General features: G+C 42.2%; 1 protein-coding gene and 1 pseudogene across 5 annotated transcripts in view; both read left to right on the top strand.

Annotated features, from left to right (window-relative positions):
* The first annotated feature begins 327 nt into the window (after positions 1–327).
* On the top strand, positions 328–9,342 carry LOC112254945 (annotated as a pseudogene).
* Positions 9,343–13,400: 4,058 nt separating this feature from the next.
* Positions 13,401–19,200, top strand: part of LOC112254942 (receptor-type tyrosine-protein phosphatase alpha) — a 57,801-nt gene continuing 52,001 nt past the window's right edge. For 4 of the 5 annotated variants that reach the window (XM_042324752.1, XM_042324753.1, XM_042324749.1 and 1 more), the window contains exon 1: positions 13,402–13,783. The gene's annotated coding sequence lies outside the window, so the exon portion shown is untranslated. Of the gene's footprint in view, positions 13,784–19,200 lie in introns of all 5 variants that reach the window. The other variant, XM_042324751.1, reaches the window with a different exon arrangement.

Raw genomic sequence — 19,200 nt, 5'->3', positions numbered from 1 at the left:
TGTGAGATTGAGGGCATCAAGTTTAGATTGTAGGATGGCTGGGGTGTTAAGCATGTTCCAGTTTAGGTCGCCTAGCAGCACGAGCTCTGAAGATAGATGGGGGGCAATCATCAACCCTCCGGGATTAGTGGTAGGGTTTCTGTAACCACATCCACCTTGGTCTCAAATTTCTGTGAAAAATGACAAATATTTGCCCCTTCTAAAGAGGTCTCCTTGGCCCTACTAATTTGACTGAACTGTCTACTCTGCTGAAGTTGACAATATTAGGACGAACTGCAACTCCAATCCACTAGATGGCGTCTGTATCTCGCTCACATGGTTGCTCAGTCCAACTATTCCACCAAAGAATAATCAACGTTTCTAGCCTGTAAAGACAAAGTTAATTTCCTCCACATTTTCTTTGGTTTGGTGATCACGATGGCTGCTGCCTTAAGAGGGAACCTTATAACTTTGATCAAGGTTAGTCGGTAGATAATGTTTACAACCATCAAATTGTGGACAAATTGTTTCGTGTAAAACCCTTCGTTGTTGCTATTGGGGACAGCCGTTTTATTAGAAACTGCTTGACATACATTCATTTAATCACCAATGCGATAGGAGGATGAAGATAGCTGACGTTAGCTAACTTGGCTAGCTAGTAGCTACTGATATAACAATACAAATCTTTGACACTAACGTTATCTGTGATTGTGTGTTATCAGCTTCAGAAATACACAGTGTCAGCTAGCCTAAACCTAATTTTTGCAGCCTGATAAACCAATTGGGCTGTCTTCTGATACGAGAGACTGGCGTAAAGTTAGCTCAAATGGATTATTATAGCCTGTCGCTTCATAGTGTAAAACGTTCTGAATTATGTCCCCCTTATCCTATCATCAAGGTACATGACACTTATTCAGAATGTTCTTCATGTCTGAACACGGTCCAGTTTTATTTTAAAAAATCAAATGTTATTTGTCACATACACATGGTTAGCAGATGTTAATGCGAGTGTAGCGAAATGCTTGTGCTTCTAGTTCCGACAATGCAGTAATAACCAACGAGTAATCTAACTAACAATTCCAAAACTACTACCTTATACACACACAAGTGTAAGGGGATAAAGAATATGTACATAAAGATATATGAATGAGTGATGGTACAGAGCGGCATAGGCAAGATTCAGTAGATGGTATCGAGTACAGTATATACATATGAGATTAGTATGTAAACAAAGTGGCATAGTTCAAAGTGGCTAGTGATACATGTATTACATAAAGATGCAGTAGATGATATAGAGTACAGTATATACGTAGACATATGAGATGAATAATGTAGGGTATGTAAACATTATATTAAGTAGCAGTGTAATGGGGGGGCAGGCATGCCTCTGGTCTAAGCAACCCCCATTGTCTTTAAGTTGTATTGACACGGTGATGCCATCAGATGAGACATTCAGATAATGCATACTTTCTATGGTAGGCCTAATTTACTATTGTGTCCTGTTCTAGGGCCTGACTGGCACTGGCCCGCGGTGGCAGCAGCTGGCTGCCCGGCCCCACAGTATGACCACCTGTCTGGGTGTGCCCGAGGCGCCGATGCCACCTTCACGGTCACCGTGGTGCCCGGGGATGGAGTGGGACCTGAGCTGATGACTGCTGTCAAGGAGGTTTTCAAGGTATGTACATTATGGTGGCTCCTTTTCTCAAGTCTGATCAGGAGAGGTGATGTGTTTTTCAAATATGAAATTTGTTTTCCTGCAGCATTAGTGACAATGTATATTCTACATGGCATTATCAAGCTAGCTGGTTTACAATGGGCAAAAAGTCCCACGTGACTTGCGCTGCTGTGTCACAATACCTTGTACTCTGGTCCTGGACCTTGAACCCGCTACTCACCAGGTCAATTATTTGTTTCAGCCAGGCTTTGTTTGTGTTTCACATGTGCTTTATAGCATGTATTAAGGTACCAGAATCGAGATCACACAGAGATATGTGAAAGCGCCTTAAGAGTGCATTGGTGTGGGTGTCTGGTCCCTCTGTTGACATTTACCTAACTAACTCATCTCCTTGGCACATTCCACTCCAAATATCCAATTACTTTGCTTTCACCACACCTTACCCCCAAGCTCATGAACCTCTCTTGGTGCCCCCCACCCAAACACTCAAGACCGGATTGTCACTTTTCTGCACACGGTAAACACACACAGTATGTTGCCCATGTGGGAACGGAGCCCACTGTCTTGATATTGCCTGCACCATGCTTCAAGCTTGCTCTGAGCTCAATCCAATATTTTCTGTGTTCATTGGTAACTTAAAAATTAGTCTTGTATATTCAGTTATTGTAGCCCATTCGCTCACTCCTTTATTCATTCATCTGCAATATGTCCATCCTGTTTCTCATCCCTTTGTCTTATCTCCTTGTTTCTAGCCTTAAACCTGCCTTTCCATCCCCCTCCAGGCGGCTGACCTCCCAGTGGAGTTTGAGGAGTTTCACCTGAGTGAGGTGCAGCACATGGACAGCAACGAGAAGCTGCAGCAGCTGTTAGCCTCCATGAAGACCAACAGGGTGGCCATGAAAGGTAACCGACTTGTCTCCTCTCATTTCCTATGCAGGAGATTTGCTTCCACTTGAATGCTTTTATCAGATCAGTGTGTTCTGACCGGGTTTTATTTTCTGTGTCTGTGTGTAGGAAAGATTAACACCCCCGTGGAGTTTAAAGGGGAGCTGGCTGGCTTTGAGATGAAAATCGGGTAAGGCAATATTAGATCTAACGCCGCCACAATTCTTACTGGAGCAAGCCAACACAATCAATGAATATTGTAAGGTTATGGGAACTAGTGCATGGGGTCCTCAACCACTATTTGAGAAAGTCTAGTCACACAAATTTCCTAGGTGGCAAAGGTCCGGATGGATATTGTCTTTATTGACAGAGCAACAACCCCCCTTTCGCTACCCCAAATTGTTCACACCCCCTTTTGTTGGAATGAAAAATGTGCAGTTCAAAGCGAATTTCCTGCAATTCTACACATTTTGCCATGTCTTATGTGTGTTATAAGATACCTGAGTACACAAAATCAATGTGGGCACATAATCTGGGTGTGATAACTATATTACAGATATCTTGCATACCTAGGTAACATGGGATTTGTTTATCAACTGGGAGTTTCTGACAGGATATAGCTCTCTAAGGTCTGTCAGTTCAAATCAAAGTTTATTTGTCACGTGCACCGAATTCAACAGTGAAATGCTTACTTACAGGCTCTAATCAAGTGCAAAAAAGGTGTTAGGTGAACAATAGGTAAGTAAAGAAATAAAAACAACAGTGAAAAACAGTTGGGAGGCTACATACTGACACCGGTTAGTCAGGCTGATTGAGGTAGTATGTAGATATGGTTAAAGTGACTATGCATATATGATGAACAGAGAGAGTAGCAGTAGTGTAAAAGAGGGGTTGGTGGGAGACGGCGGGACACAATGCAGATAGCTCGGTTAGCCAATGTGCGGGTTGGTCGGGCCAATTGAGGTAGTATGTACATGACTGTATAGTTAAAGTGACTATGCATACATGTTAAACAGAGTAGCAACAGTGTAAAAGAGGGGTTGGGGGGGGGCACACAATGCAAATAGTCCAGGTAGCCATTTGATTTACCTGGTCAGGAGTCTTATGGCTTGGGGGTAAGAACTGTTGAGAAGCCTTTTTGTCCTAGACTTGGCACTCTGGTACCGCTTGCCATGCGGTAGTAGAGAGAACAGTCTATGGCTGGGGTCTTTGACAATTTTTAGGGCCTTCCTCTGACACTTCCTGGTGTAAAGGTTCTAGATGGCAGGCAGCTTAGCCCCAGTGATGTACTGGGCCGTACGCACTACCCTCTGTAGTGCCTTGCGGTCGGAGGCCGAGTAATTACCAGCCAGGATGCTCTAGATGTTGCAGCTGTAGAACCTTTTGAGGATCTGAGGACCCATGCCAAATATTTTTAGTTTCCTGAGGGGGAATAGGCTTTGTCGTGCCCTCTTCACTACTGTCTTGGTGTGTTTGGACCATTCTAGTTTGTTGGTGATGTGGACACCAAGGATCTTGAAGCTCTCAACCTGCTCCTCTACAGCCCCGTTGATGAGAATGGGGGCGTGCTCGGTCCTCCTTTTCCTGTAGTCCACAATCATCTCCTTTAGTCTTAGTTACGTTGAGGGACAGGTTGTTATTCTGGCACCACCCGGCCAGGTCTCCGTTAATAACACGAGGAAAACTGCCCATGCACTAACCCATTTTGAAATTGCATCTTGTGCATTCTATTACATCTTTCAACCATATTCATTTGAAGCCTGACTGTGGCTGGCTGGTTGGCTGATCTCATTAATGAAGCTCTCCTCAGGCGTAGACTGGACCTGTTTTTTATTTTATTTTTATTTCACCTTTATTTAACCAGGTAGGCTAGTTTTGAACAAGTTCTCATTTGCAACTTCGACCTGGCCAAGATAAAGCATAGCAGTGTGAACAGTCAACACAGAGTTACACATGGAGTAAACAATTAACAAGTCAATAACACAGTAGAAAAAAAAGGGGAGTCTATATACATTGTGTGCAAAAGGCATGAGGAGGTAGGCGAATAATTACAATTTTGCAGATTAATAACACTGGAGTGATAAATGATCAGATGGTCATGTACAGGTAGAGATATTGGTGTGCAAAAGAGCAGAAAAGTAAATAAATAAAAACAGTATGGGGATGAGGTAGGTAAAAATGGGTGGGCTATTTACCGATAGACTATGTACAGCTGCAGCGATCGGTTAACTGCTCAGACAGCAGATGTTTGAAGTTGGTGAGGGAGATAAGTCTCCAACTTCAGCGATTTTGCAATTCGTTCCAGTCACAGGCAGCAGAGAACTGGAACGAAAGGCGGCCAAATGAGGTGTTGGCTTTAGGGATGATCAGTGAGATACACCTGCTGGAGCATGTGCTACGGATGGGTGTTGCCATCGTGACCAGTGAACTGAGATAAGGCGGAGCTTTACCTAGCATGGACTTGTAGATGACCTGGAGCCAGTGGGTCTGGCGACGAATATGTAGCGAGGGCCAGCCGACTAGAGCATACAAGTCGCAGTGGTGGGTGGTATAAGGTGCTTTAGTGACAAAACGGATGGCACTGTGATAAACTGCATCCAGTTTGCTGAGTAGAGTGTTGGAAGCAATTTTGTAGATGACATCGACGAAGTCGAGGATCGGTAGGATAGTCAGTTTTACTAGGGTATGTTTGGCGGCGTGAGTGAAGGAGGCTTTGTTGCGGAATAGAAAGCTGATTCTTGATTTGATTTTCGATTGGAGATGTTTAATATGAGTCTGGAAGGAGAATTTACAGTCTAGCCAGACACCTAGGTACTTATAGATGTCCACATATTCAAGGTCGGAACCATCCAGGGTGGTGATGCTGGTCAGGCGTGCGGGTGCAGGCAGCGAACGGTTGAAAAGCATGCATTTGGTTTTACTAGCTTTTAAGAGCAGTTGGAGGCCACGGAAGGAGTGTTGTATGGCATTGAAGCTCGTTTGGAGGTTAGATAGCACAGTGTCCAAGGACGGGCCGGAAGTATATAGAATGGTGTCGTCTACGTAGAGGTGGATCAGGGAATCGCCCGCAGCAAGAGCAACATCATTGATATATACAGAGAAAAGAGTCGGCCCGAGGATTGAACCCTGTGGCACCCCCATAGAGACTGCCAGAGGACCGGACAGCATGCCCTCCGATTTGACACACTGAACTCTGTCTGCAAAGTAATTGGTGAACCAGGCAAGGCAGTCATCCGAAAAACCGAGGCTACTGAGTCTGCCGATAAGAATATGGTGATTGACAGAGTCAAATGCCTTGGCAAGGTCGATGAAGACGGCTGCACAGTACTGTCTTTTATCGATGGCGGTTATGATATCGTTTAGTACCTTGAGCGTGGCTGTTTGCCAATGTGGTTCATGTGAACAGCCTTCCTGGCTATAGCACCCGCCACAACAACCTTGTCATTATCCGAGAGCAGACCGAGGGAGAGTACAGCTATCTGGATCACGAGATGCATCACATATTGCCATGCAACCAAACAATGGGTGTGTTTTTATTTTAGCTCAGCTAGGGTGCCAGTTAGGTGGGTTTATTTTTCTTCCAATTTTAGGACATTTCATTGGTAGTGCTGAGCGATTAACTGAAATCTGTTATTTTTTGTTTTTTAAACAACTAATGGACTAAATTATTTAACCCCCCCCCCCAAAAAATGTTTTTTTATAATATAATAATAATAATTGTGCACATTGTGCACAATGTGCACATTGCACAGTTTCTCTATAGATAAATCAGATCAAGCGCAAAACAGTTGTTGTTTCCAACAGGCCAATATTTGACATGGTTTAGTACAGAAAACATGGTCATTAACTGCAATGACCATAATCCATTGCGCTCCTACTTGTCCGGTCTGTTTCTTTTACGCCTGCTATGTTAGGTTAGTGTGGGACAGATGCAGAGAGGAGACAGAAGAATGCACGATTAAGAGGGATAGAGAGCAGTTGCTTAGATCATGTATTTTCAGGTAGATACCTCTAAGTGATTTGATAGTTGGTATTCAGCTGTCATAAAAGTGGGCCTTATTTACTTTGAAGAACTACTAAAATTGTGATTTTGTCAGACAGCATAGGCAGCAGCACTATAGAGGGGAGATGATGACATGGAATGAAATAAGTCATCAAATAAAACATGTCATAGACACAACTGATATTTTATTAAAGTTATGTGAGTAAATGGTTAATAAGTGATAAGCAGTAATGGGCAGTCACTACCATCATTGTACTTTTATTCTGTGTTACAGCAGTCAACCCACATAATGCATACTGATATTTTTTAATTATTTACCCGAAACCAAACCGACTTCAAAAAGCATTAATTGGTCAGCACTTCGAGGGAAATCTCCACTCACCCTGTGGGGTCTGGCTAGCTAAAGTTGATTGACCCGGTCCTGATGGAAATCTTACTATGTTTTTGATTAGTTTGTTGTATGACTAATACACATTGAAATCATGCATGAGGCATTGTACACTGGAAAGAACACGACCACGTATGACCACATATGTTAGCGCTCTAACAACATGGTCAAACCATGGTCTGATGGAAGTTTGACCTGATCTGAACTCTGTGCTTTCTGTCTCTCAGAGTGTGCCTGGAGTGATCGAATGTCTGAAGATTATCACCAGGGAGTTTGCCTTTGACTACGCCACCAAGAAGGTTCACGGCAGTCCACAAGGTCAACATCATGTGAGTCTTGGTGCCAGAAAAAAACTTTTTTAAAGGCTTCTACACATCTATCCAACTACAGCCAAGGATTTAGTCTCCTTCTGCCTTTCTACAGGAATCTTGCAGATGGCCTGTTCCTAAGGTGCTGTGCCGAGGTGGCAGAGCTGTATCCCAAGATCAAATACAACAACCTTATTATAGACAGCTGTTGCATGCAGGTACGCCCCACCTCACTCTCACTTACTTACTGCTTCTCTCTCTCTCTCTCTCTCTAGCTGGTCCAGAACCCATACCAGTTTGACGTGCTGGTGATGCCCAACCTCTATGGCAACATCATTGACAACCTGGCAGCTGGGCTGGTCGATGGGCCAGGAGTGGTCCCAGGAGAGAGCTATAGTGTAGAGTACGCCGTGTTTGAGACTGAGTGTCCAGGAGTCTGCCTGAGATCCAACTTAACCAGTCTGCTGCAATCATACACTAATTACATTGCAGACCCAAGCATAGATAAAATGGCCTGAGAAATGTAATGGCCTCCGTCTCAGGGAGCTCGAAACCCCTTTGCCCAGGCTGTGGGCAGGAACATTGGCAACCCCACGGCCATGCTGCTCAGCACTGCCAACATGCTCCATCACCTCAAGTGAGTGGGCACTGCTTCCAATGGTATTTGTGCGTGGGTGTGTGTGTGCACTAACCTCAACTGACTGTTTTGTGATAGCTTGGAATACCACTGCAACATGTTGTCATACGCTGTCCGGATTGTCATCAAACAGGCAAGGTAATTGTGTGTGACGATATAGTAGCAACACTATTAAATCCTGTTGGTTTGTGTGCATGTATTAATTCTACAGTTGGATGGGAGAGCACACGGTTGGGTCTTTGCAATATGTATATGAATTTTGTACGTCAAATCATGGATGAAGTGGAAAAACAAACTGATCCAAACAGTTTAATGACCCTCAAATTGCATTTGTCAATGAAAATACACTTAAAAAGCAATAACCCATATCCTGGTGTGTGAGAGAGCCTTTTGATTGTGCATGTTGATGTGGGTGGAATCCTGTACACCACTCTGTGTCCTGCTGTACATTGTTCTTGTAACTGTAGAAACTGACTGGTAACAAAGATGGACTAACTGTTGTCTGCACTCCAGCCCGTATTAGGACTACTTATTGGGGTGCGGTGTCTTAGCTGGGGCCAAAGTGTTACACTAATCAGGCCTTGAGAACTGGAGTTTCCTATTCCTGCACCAGTCTGAAGTACCCTCCACTTTTTCCTCTCTTCCTCCTATTCCCTTGCACCGTGTGTGTGTGTGTGTCCCAGATGTGGACCCGAGACCTGGGCGGTTACAGCACAACCAGGGACTCTGCAAGCTGTTGTGGGGAACCTCCGCCACCGACCCGCGTACTAAAGAGGTCCTGGTCCCCTGAACTGAACGGCCAACCAAATATAATCTGGATATATTGAACCCCATAATCGCCATATCTCCTAATAACTTAGCCACAACTGTTTTGCTCCCTGTCCCACGAAATGAATTCTCCTTACATCACTCTTGGCAGCTCTTGTTCCTCTTCTCCTCTTTTCACATTCCTCATAACACGCTCTGCATATCCTCTGAGGGTTTCTGTTTCTCGATTTGGCCAAAGCAATTCATTTTCTGCATTCATCTTTTAAATGAATTGTTTGACCAAATTGTCCATTTATGCTGCTGTGACCTTCTCTATTTTCTCCCAGTCTTTTCCTTGCTGAACACTTTCTCCAACTCCATGTCAACCAGTTCTTTTGTAGTTCCTCTGCTGTTGGATGCAGTCTTCTATCAGCTCCACTACCTCTATAGTGTTCCCTGTATCTGTCGGCTACCACCACCTCTCCTTTTCTCTCTTTCCCTTTACTCTCCTACTCTGCCTTCTCTCTACACTGTTTCCTTGTTTGTGCTGTGGACATGCGTGTGATTTTATATTAAATTGATCACTGCTAATCTAGCCTTGCAGTTCACACTGGTTGTGCTGGAGGTTGTTCAGCAGTATTGATCAAGCTGGTTTTGTGCCACGATGACAATTTACCAACACCAAAGCAAGTGAAATCTTATCACTGCATAAGTGGACTTCGGGTCTTCCATTTCACAGCAATGAGTTGTGGCAGGCATTATAAAGTGCCTTGTTCATAACTGTACGTGCAGTGTGTCCATGGACAAAGGATAACTGGCCTTTTGCAATAACAGCCGTAGTCACGTCAAGAAAACCTGCTGTAGTTACTATATTTAAAAAAAAAAAAAAAAAAAAAAAAAAAAAAAAAAACTGACTGTTTCTCACAAACACACACCGCCACTCGTAAAAACAGTGGAATGCGGAGGTCATTCCTGTGAAGGGAGACCATTTTCAGTGTTTACAATCAATGTTTTCACATTGTTGCGTTAGCAGGGATGCTAACAAGCTGAACTGTGAAATGGGCTAGCTTCACTGAACCCTATTGACTCATACTCAATTCATAATCACGAGTTACTAAAAACTAATGTCTTAATATTCTGTCCACTGTGTATGCTGTAAAATTCTGTGTATCGTAGAGGTCACTATCTTGGGAGCCCTTTGCTGGAGTTGTGACCTTGGGGATCCATTGTGTTTGTCTATTCAGTCAAAGCTTTTTCATCATTACATTTCACAAACGAACAAGCCATTGTTACCTGAGCCTATGACCAGCTTGGCCTGAGTTCACAAGGGAAACCATTTGATCATGTCAGACTAGTGACTTTTCTGTTTTTGTACCGTATGTGCTATATGTCCGTTCCATTATATATTGGTTATGATGATATCAGAGTGGTGGCATTGCTACTGGTGACTTCGACAGGTATATATTGGTTTTTGGCAAGACACTACATGACCAAAAGTATATGTGGACACCTGCTTGTCGAACATCTCATTCCAAAATCAGCGGCATTAATATGGAGTTGGTCCCCCTTTGCTGGTATAACAACCTCTACTCTGGATGTTTGGAACATTTCTGCAGGGACTTTTTTCCATTCAGCCACGAGCATGCTGAAACAGGAAAGGGATTTCCCCAAACTGTTTCCAAAGTTGGAAGCACAGAATTGTCTAAATTGTATGCTGTAGCGTTTAATGCTGTAGCGTTTAGATTTCCCTTCATTGAACTAAGGGGTCTAGCCCGAACCATGAAAAACAGCCCCAGACTATTATTCCTCCTCTACCAAACTTTATAGTTGGTGCTATGCATTGGGGCAGGTAACATTCGCCGAACCCTGATTTGTCTGTCGGACTGCCAGATGTTGAAGCATTGATTTATCACTCCTGAGAACACATTTCCGCTACTCCAGATTCCAATGGCGGCGAGCTTTACACCACTCCAACCAACGCTTGGCATTGCGCATGGTGCGGCTGCTCGCCCATGGAAACCCATTTCATGGAGCTCCCGACTAACAGTTTTTGTGCAGATGTTGCTTCCAGGGGCAGTCTGGAACTCTGTAGTGAGTGTTACAACTGAGGACAGGCAATTTTTGCACGATTCAGCACTCGGCGGTCCCACTCTGTGAGCTTTTGTGGCCTACCACTTTGCGGCTGAGCTGTTGTTCCTCTTAGACGTTTCCACTTCACAATAACAGCACTTACAGTTGCCCGGGGCAGCTTTAGCAGGGCAGAAATTTGACGAACTGACTTGCTGGAAAGGTGGCATCCTATGATGGTGCCACATTGAAAGCCACTGAGCTCTTCAGTAAGGCCATTCTACTGTCAATGTTTGTCTATTGTGATTGCATGGCTGTGTGCTTGATTTTATAAACTTGCCAGCAACGGGTGTGGCTGAAATAGCCGAATCCACTAATTTGAAGGGGAGTCCACATACGTGTGTGTGTATATATATGTGTATATGCATGCTTCAAAGTGCTGTTTTGGGGACATAAAAGTTTATGTATAACTTGTTATAATGGTTATGGCTATAGTACTGGTGTTATAATATTGGATCTTTGAACTAGCACTTGATAACACCAGGCTGTATCACTTCCGGCTGTGATTGGGAGTCCCATAGGGCGGCGCACAATTGGCCCAGCATTGGCCGGGATAGGCAGTCATTGTAAATAATAATTTGTTTTTAACTTGCCATTGTTCCCTAACTGTTACAATGGCTGATGGACCTTTTGTTGTTTTTAAAGCGATCATCATGGTCAAATACTAAAGAAGAATAAAATGTGGAAAAATGCATGTTGGCCTATGTTTCTGTAAAGGGTTAGAGTGAATATGTATGTATGGCTTGGATGAGTGGTGGCCCAGATGTAATGTTCTAAATCATACTGGGATGATTTCCTTATTTTAAAAGTTACATATCAAACTTGATTGCTGACAAGCAAAGCATTTTGAGACTCAACAATGGATTTATGAAACAAGTACAAACATATATTCTTGGGGTGTAATTTTCCTTTAAGTTGCTTCAAAATAACCTAATCTTCACCTGTATTGTGTTTGAGTTTGGTGAATAAAGCTCTCTTACACACTAGTAATGTTTGTATGTATTTGTGAGGGCCATTTGCCTGTGTGAATGGACCGTGTGTGTGTGTGTGTGTGACACTATTATTTCTGGCAGGTGCACACAGGAGACCTGGGAGGCTATGCTACAAGTGACGAGTTCACCAGAGCTGTCATTGCCAACCTAGCCATCTGAGCTATCCTCATACTGGCTGCTTGTAAACACATACTTTATTTACCTTCTGTCCAACTAATCTCGCTGTATTGACACCCACACTACAAATTAAATTCTCCAGACCGTGTGAAATGACAGCTTACACCCATGGGAGTTTACTCAAATATATGTAAAATATGTACAGTTTAAATAGAGGAACTGCTACATAATTGAGAAACCAATATAGGGACCACACATTCAGTCTTATAAGCAGTACCAAAATAAGAATGTTTTCCTATGTGACAGTAGTGCTATAACACTTGTAAGTCACATTCCATATTCTGTAGCAATGTTCTTTCTACTTAACTTCTTCAATGACTGGACCATGTACTATATCAGTATTTATTTTTTTATGTATTCTCAACATGCATTATTGACTTGTTAATTCATTAACTGTAATAAACATATTACTATATCTGAAACTCTGCTGTATAGAAAATCGGTCTTAACATAAGTGTTGTATTTGAGTGATGTTAGTGTAGACAGTAATGTAATTTGTATTGCATAAATATTGAATTGCAACAGTGTGACGCTGGGTTTAAAATAGTTCTGAACCTCTAGTAAAATCAATATAAATCTGGTGATCTGGAAGTGAGTTCCAGAAATGACACCTTATTAGAGAAAGGGAAAAAGCTGATTGGGACATTGCTTTTTTTAGATCTTAGAACTTGTAAGTTTGGCAGAGAAATATTTGTAACTAGTGGCTTTGGTAAAGCCTCTTGCAGCGTTTGGTCAACCAATGGTTGGTTGGGCCTCCCGAGTCCTAGACCAGTGGTTCCTAACTCCGGTCCTCGAGTACCCCCAACAGCACATGTTTTTTGTTGTTGTAGCGCTGGACAACCAACTGACTCAACTCATTGAGGGCCTGATGAGTAGGTGACAAGTTGAATCGGGTGTGCCTGTCTGGGACTGCAAAAACAATGTGTACTGTACTGTGCAGGCTTTTGTTCTAGCACTATACCTGACCTGATTCAACTAATCAATAAAACATCAAGTCTCAACACTATCACAACTGGCAGTGATTTGGAGTCCAATAAGGCGGAGCGCAATTGGCCCAGTGTCGTCCGTGTTTGTCCGGTGTAAGGCCATCGTTGTAAATAACAATTTGTTCTTAACTGACTTGACTCGTTAAATAAAAAAATATATGCATTGATCAGTTGAATCGGGTGTGCTACTGCTGGGCTCAGTGGGCTGGAACAAAAGCCTTTAACCCAGGACCAGGGTTGGTGACCACCACTGGCCAATGTTGACAGAGGGCCAACTAAATTGGATCGTGTGCCCCGGCAGCCTATGGGAAATTAATAAACCCGTCCAATATTCGACTTTGTGTATGTGACAGAAATGACCAGATGGTTGACTCGTGCTCTCCTGGATAGGGATGCTGTTTACTCCGTCTCGTGATGGTCCGCCAGATGTCGCAGTGGCACCGTGGAGGTAGGGGGAGGAGGGGCCTGGCCTGGCCTGGGAATTCTCTGCTTCCCATTCCTCCTATTGCAGACGCAACATGGCGGACTAGAAGAGGCGGCGACTCCCCTGGATGCAAGGAATAAACTGGGATTCACGTCCCCCTATGCCTCGAGGAAGACGGAGAGATACAAATGTGTTATAGAGACCTTCGGTAACATTGAGGAATGTTTGGGATCGTTCTAGTCACTCGTTAGGATAAACAGACTTGCGATCTTTTGCCTCCAAATTGTCTGTCCCAGATCGTTCCTATCACTGACACAGCCCCCCCTCCCTCCCCTGCACACACTCTTGGTTACTGGAGTGTGGAGACGGGCCGGTGTTGAGAACGTGTGAAAAGGAAGAAAGGAATTTCACTACTGTAGATATTCAGGATTGTATTACACCAAACGGGAGTCGTGGTGAGTTTTGTTTTTATTCTGCTGTAAATTGTCACTAGTTACGGTGAAGCGTGTTTCATTAAGTTGTAATAATGTCTGGCTACTTGTCACACAAATAAGCACTTTTGGATTGTCCCTTATCATGATCACAGTTTAGTATATTCCACGGCTAACATCGTTTCGGTGATGAGAGAGATACGGCGGAGAGGGAAGAGGTTGTTTTTGTATAACGTTCCATGGGTATCATGGGAGCGCACCCAATTATATGTTTGTAGCGACACGAACATTTACAGAATGAGCTTGGAGTAAGGGAGGAAACATTTTGCGAAGGGGGAGAATATGCCACAACATACATTTTAGATTTCCAGAGTGTGAGCGTGTTCTGGGAACGCATAACGTTACATTGTTTCCATGTCGCATTGTTACAATCCGGGGGCCAGTGCGTTCTAACTGAAAAGTACATATTGATCAACGCTTTGTTGCTAAATGTTTAGAGATGGTGGGGGAGTAACCCGGGGCTGGGGTGGGGGGGGTAGGGAGTTTAGTGGGAACACAGCCCAGGAATTAGGTCGCTTTAGACAGACAGGCCTTCAAATCACAGCACACATTTACATTTTTGTATATCAAGTATACTGCTTTACTCTGCCTCGCTCTCCATTTCCTCTTCTGATACTAATTATTCTGGCTTGACTGGACCTTGAGGTTACTTAGTCTAGCCTAAATGTAGTTACGCAATATGAATCTTAACTAATTGTGCACTGGTGTCACAGCTGGTGACCCCCTTAACCCTGGTAATAACTATAATGTAATGTATAAACATGGCTTGTGTCCCAGGCAGGCTGGTTTAAAAAAGTTTGTTTCAGTGCAAGCCCTCAGTGTTTACATGCCGCACACTGTATAGTTGGTGTGCTGTGACAACTCCCTCAATGATTCTAATCAATACAAGTTCATTAGCATGAAAAATACATTTGGCAATGCAGGAGTCATCAAGGAATATGTTCCACATTTTGTCTGCTGACCTTTTGAAACCATTGATTTCATGAAGGTGGAGGCCACTTTCATTTGATGCCGTTTTTGATGCATCATTAGGCATGACTGTAAAAAAGGCTTGAGGCCCTAGTGCAACTTGAGTGTATATTTAATTGTCTTGTAGTGCTGAGCGATGAGTACTTTTTGAGATCGGTTTTGGTTCCACATTTTTTATTACATTAAGTGCATTATGTGGGTTGAATGGTGTAACACAGAATAACACAATTAATTAAAGTCCCATGAGTTTCAAGTTTTAATGTCATGTGTACAAGTACAGTGAATGCCTTTCTTGCAAGCTTTAAACCCAAGGATGCAGTAATCAATGTTTTACTAAAAAATAACATAAGGTAGAACAAAAACACAAGAAATAAGAACACGAGAAAGTAAGCTATGTACAGGGTCAGTTCCAATACCATATTTACAATTTGCAGGGATACTGGAGTGATAGAGGTAGATATGTATTGGGGTAAGGTGACTAGGCATCATGATGTACGATAACCAGAGTAGCGGCAGTGTAAATGAAGATTGTATGTGTGTAGAGTCAGTATAATTGTTTGTGTTGGAGTGTGCGTGAGTTTGTAGAGTCCTGTGCGTGTGCATAGAGACCGTGCAAGGTCCTGGATGGCGAGGAGCTCGGCCCCAATGATGTACTGGGCTGTCCGCACCCCCCTCTGTAGTGCCATGTGACGGTAGTGACTGCCCATTATGCTTATCACTTATTAACCATAATTTATTCACTTTAATATAATACACTGAGTGTATAAAACATTAAGAACACCTGCTCTTCCATGACATAGACTGGCCAGGTGAAAGTGATGATCCCTTATTGATGTCACTTGTTAAATACACTTCAATCAGTTTAGATGAAGGGTATGAGACGTGTTAAAGAAGGATTTCTAAGCCTTGAGACAATTGAGACATGGATTGTGTATGTATGCCATACAAAGGGTGAATGGGAAAGACAAAAAATGCATGTGCCTTTAAACGTGTTATGGTAGTAAGTCACACCGGTTCGTGTCAAGAACTGCAATGCAGCTGGGGTTTTATGCTCAACCGTTTCCCATGTGTATCAAGAATGGTCCACCACCCAAAGGACATCCAGCCAACTTGACAACTGTGGGAAGCATTGGAGTCAACATGAACCAGCATCCTTGTGGAATGCTTTTGACACCTTATAGAGTCCTTGCCCCAACAAATTGAGGCTGTCCTGAGGGCAACTAAATATTAGGAAGGTTTTATTAATGTTTTGTTGTGTATATTACTTTTGCTTTATTTGTTAACTTTATTTAATTCCTAGTCATCATCTCATCCCTATAGAGCTGCTGCCTATGCTGTCTGACAAATCACTATTTTAGTAGTTCTTCAAAGTAAATAAGGCATACTTTTATGACTGCTGAATACCAACTATCAGTCACTTAGATCATGTATTTTCAAGTAGAGGCACATTCTATGTATAGGCCTATGTCCGACACATAAAATATGGCCTGCTGCACATAGCCTAGCCTGGACCTTTTATTATCAAAGCTACATGTATGCTCACTGTCAGCCTCAGCCGGGAACATGGATAACATTCTCAACAGCTTGCACAAGGGAAGAAACTAGTATTTGGGTCAAGATGGAAGTAGGCCTATGGCAGTGTTTGGCGTGTGCAGCTGTGTCCACCTGGAGCGTGACTCGTCATGTCTCTGGACTGCTTCAGGTTGCATTCCCCTGCTCAGAGGTTTCGTCCATCAACCAATGGTTGCGTGCCACATCATCGACTGACAGTTTGCTATAACATGACGTGGTTAGCTAATCCTTAAAATACCTATCCAGACATTGGAAGATCTGGCATGCATTAGCAACACCTGGGCAGAGGAACACACCCTCCAAAAACTATTTTTATTTAGAATAAGGCCCATATTAGAAAATAATTCTCTGCACATTTATCGATATGCCAAATCAAACTTTATTTGTCACATGTACTGAATACAACATGTGTAGACTACCGTAAAATGCTTACTTACAAGCCCTTAACCAACAGTGCAGTTCAATAAGAGTTAAGAAAATATTTACCAAATAAACTAAAGTAAAAAATAATAAATTAACACAATAATGAGGCTATATACAGGGGGTGTGAAACAATGCCTAATTTATCTTAACAAATCCAAATAGCTAAATTGCCCCTTGTATGGCAATAAAAAAATAAGTTCCATTTTAAGATTTAATTTATTGAAATCGTAATATCAAACTGGTTATAATATATTTTGTGGAACCTCAGCAGTGGCACTTTCTCGTAGAAGAAGCCTATGGCTCAGGGCTCTGCGCTAACCTTTTTTACATGGAGCATGTGTGTGCCTAAGATTTTTTTTAAATCGTTGAACTCCTAACTTTTTGAGGCATTAGAGCCAGAATCCATTATTCCCCCCCACGCACTGGAAAGCCCTACTATGGCTGTGCAATTGCATCGCCTTGTTTTGTTAATTTAATAGACAAGATGCTCTTATTTCCCAAGCCCTTATCACAGTCAAGACACATCTATTTTAAAGTTTAAAAACATGCTATAATAGAACAGAATAAAATGTAACAGTGCGAAGTGAAGCGCATCTTGCATCTGGAACAGTTATTCTCATTGTTATCATTTGAAACTTGGGTCAATTTAGTGAGTTGAATTGCAATTTTCTTCAGGGTTATAAACCTAAATCTGTCATGTTTTCGATATACAGATGTTTGATTTAGTTCCTTCTGCCTGTTCTTTGGAATTTTCTAAATGGGTTAACAATTCCACATTGAACACTGTATGGGGATGAATTACATCCATGACACCAATTTGGTGAGTAGGACTAGGCTTAATGATTGAGGAAAATACGCTCTTTGTCTTTTTGTCTTTTTGTATATTTTCAGTTTGAACTTGTCTGTTTAGGGGGTTATAACCTATGCTAACCAATTCTAAATGGCAGTTTGCATAGTAGGGTCGTCACTAGTTTGCACAAAGTCATAAACCCTGTCTATTCCTACAATTTATCATCTTAAAATCAGATTTTAAACCTAACACACACTAACCACACTGGCAATTTTGACTTTGTGTTTGTGGTAACTAGTTACAACCGTAAAGTAGCATAAGCTGAAAGTAAACGGACACAATTATTCCAAACGTGCAGCTCTTTGTTGGAATACATATTTCCCTACTTCAATCAACCAGTCCATTTTGAATTTGTGATAAAGCTGTCGTCATTTGGCAAAGAATGTCACTTGTGTGTCCGATCAGTTACAGTGCCTTCAGAAAGTATTCATACCCCTTGACTTATTCCACATTTTGTTGTTACAGCCTGAATTCAGAATTGATTAAAAAAAAACATTTTTCACCCATCTCCACACTATACCCCATAATGACAAAATGAAAATGTTTGTAGAAATGTTTGCAAAAGTATTTCATTTTCAATACAATCTCATTTACATAAGTATTCATACCCCTGGGTTAATAAGACCACTCAGGAACATTTAATGTTGTCTTGGTAATCAACTCGTGTAGATTTGGCCTTGTGTTTTAGGGTATTGTCCTGCTGAAAGGTGAATTTGTCTCAGTGTTTGTTGGAAAGCAGACTGAACCAAGTTTTTCTCTAGGATTTAGCCTGTGCTTAGCTCTATTCAGTTTCTTTTTATCAACAACAAAAAACTCTTGCCGATGACAAGCATACCCATAACATGCAGCCACCACCATGCTTGAAAATATGAAGAGTGGTACTCAGTAATATGTTGTTGGATTTGCCCAAACATAACACTTTGTGTTCAGAACAAAGTTAATTTCTTTGCCACATTTTTTGCAGTTTGACTTTAGTGCCTTAATGAAACAATATTTTAATTATGTATGGGCTTCTTTCTTTTCACTCTGTCATTTAGGTTAGTATTGTGGAGTAACTACAATGTTGATTCATCCTTTGTTTTCTCCTATCAGAGCCATTGAACTCTTAACTGTTCCACCATTTACCTCATAGTGAAATCCCTGAGAGGTTTCCTTCCTCTCTGGTAACTTAATTAGGAAGGGGGCCTGTAGTGCCTGGTTGTATTGGTACACCATCCAAAGTGTAATTCATAACGTCACCATGTTCAAAGGGATATTCAATATCTGTTTTTATTTTTTACCGATCTACCAATTTGCGAGGCATTGGGAAATCTTTGTGGTTGAATCTGTGTTTTGAAATTCACTGCTCAACTGAGGGACCTTACAATTTATCTGTATTTATGAGATACAGAGATGAGGTAGTCATTCAAAAATCACGTTAACTTCTTATGGCTAGGGGGCAGCATTTTCACATTTGGATGAAAAGCGTGCCCAAAGTAAACTGCCTGCTAGTTTATGCATCCAATATATGCATATCATTAGTAGATTTGGATAGAAAACACTCTGGAATTTCTAAAACTGTTTGAAT

Source organism: Oncorhynchus tshawytscha, linkage group LG07, assembly GCF_018296145.1.
Source record: "Oncorhynchus tshawytscha isolate Ot180627B linkage group LG07, Otsh_v2.0, whole genome shotgun sequence".
Taxonomy (NCBI): Eukaryota; Metazoa; Chordata; class Actinopteri; order Salmoniformes; family Salmonidae; genus Oncorhynchus; species Oncorhynchus tshawytscha.
Note: the sequence above shows the minus strand (reverse complement) of the source record. Positions and strands in the feature narration are given on the sequence as shown.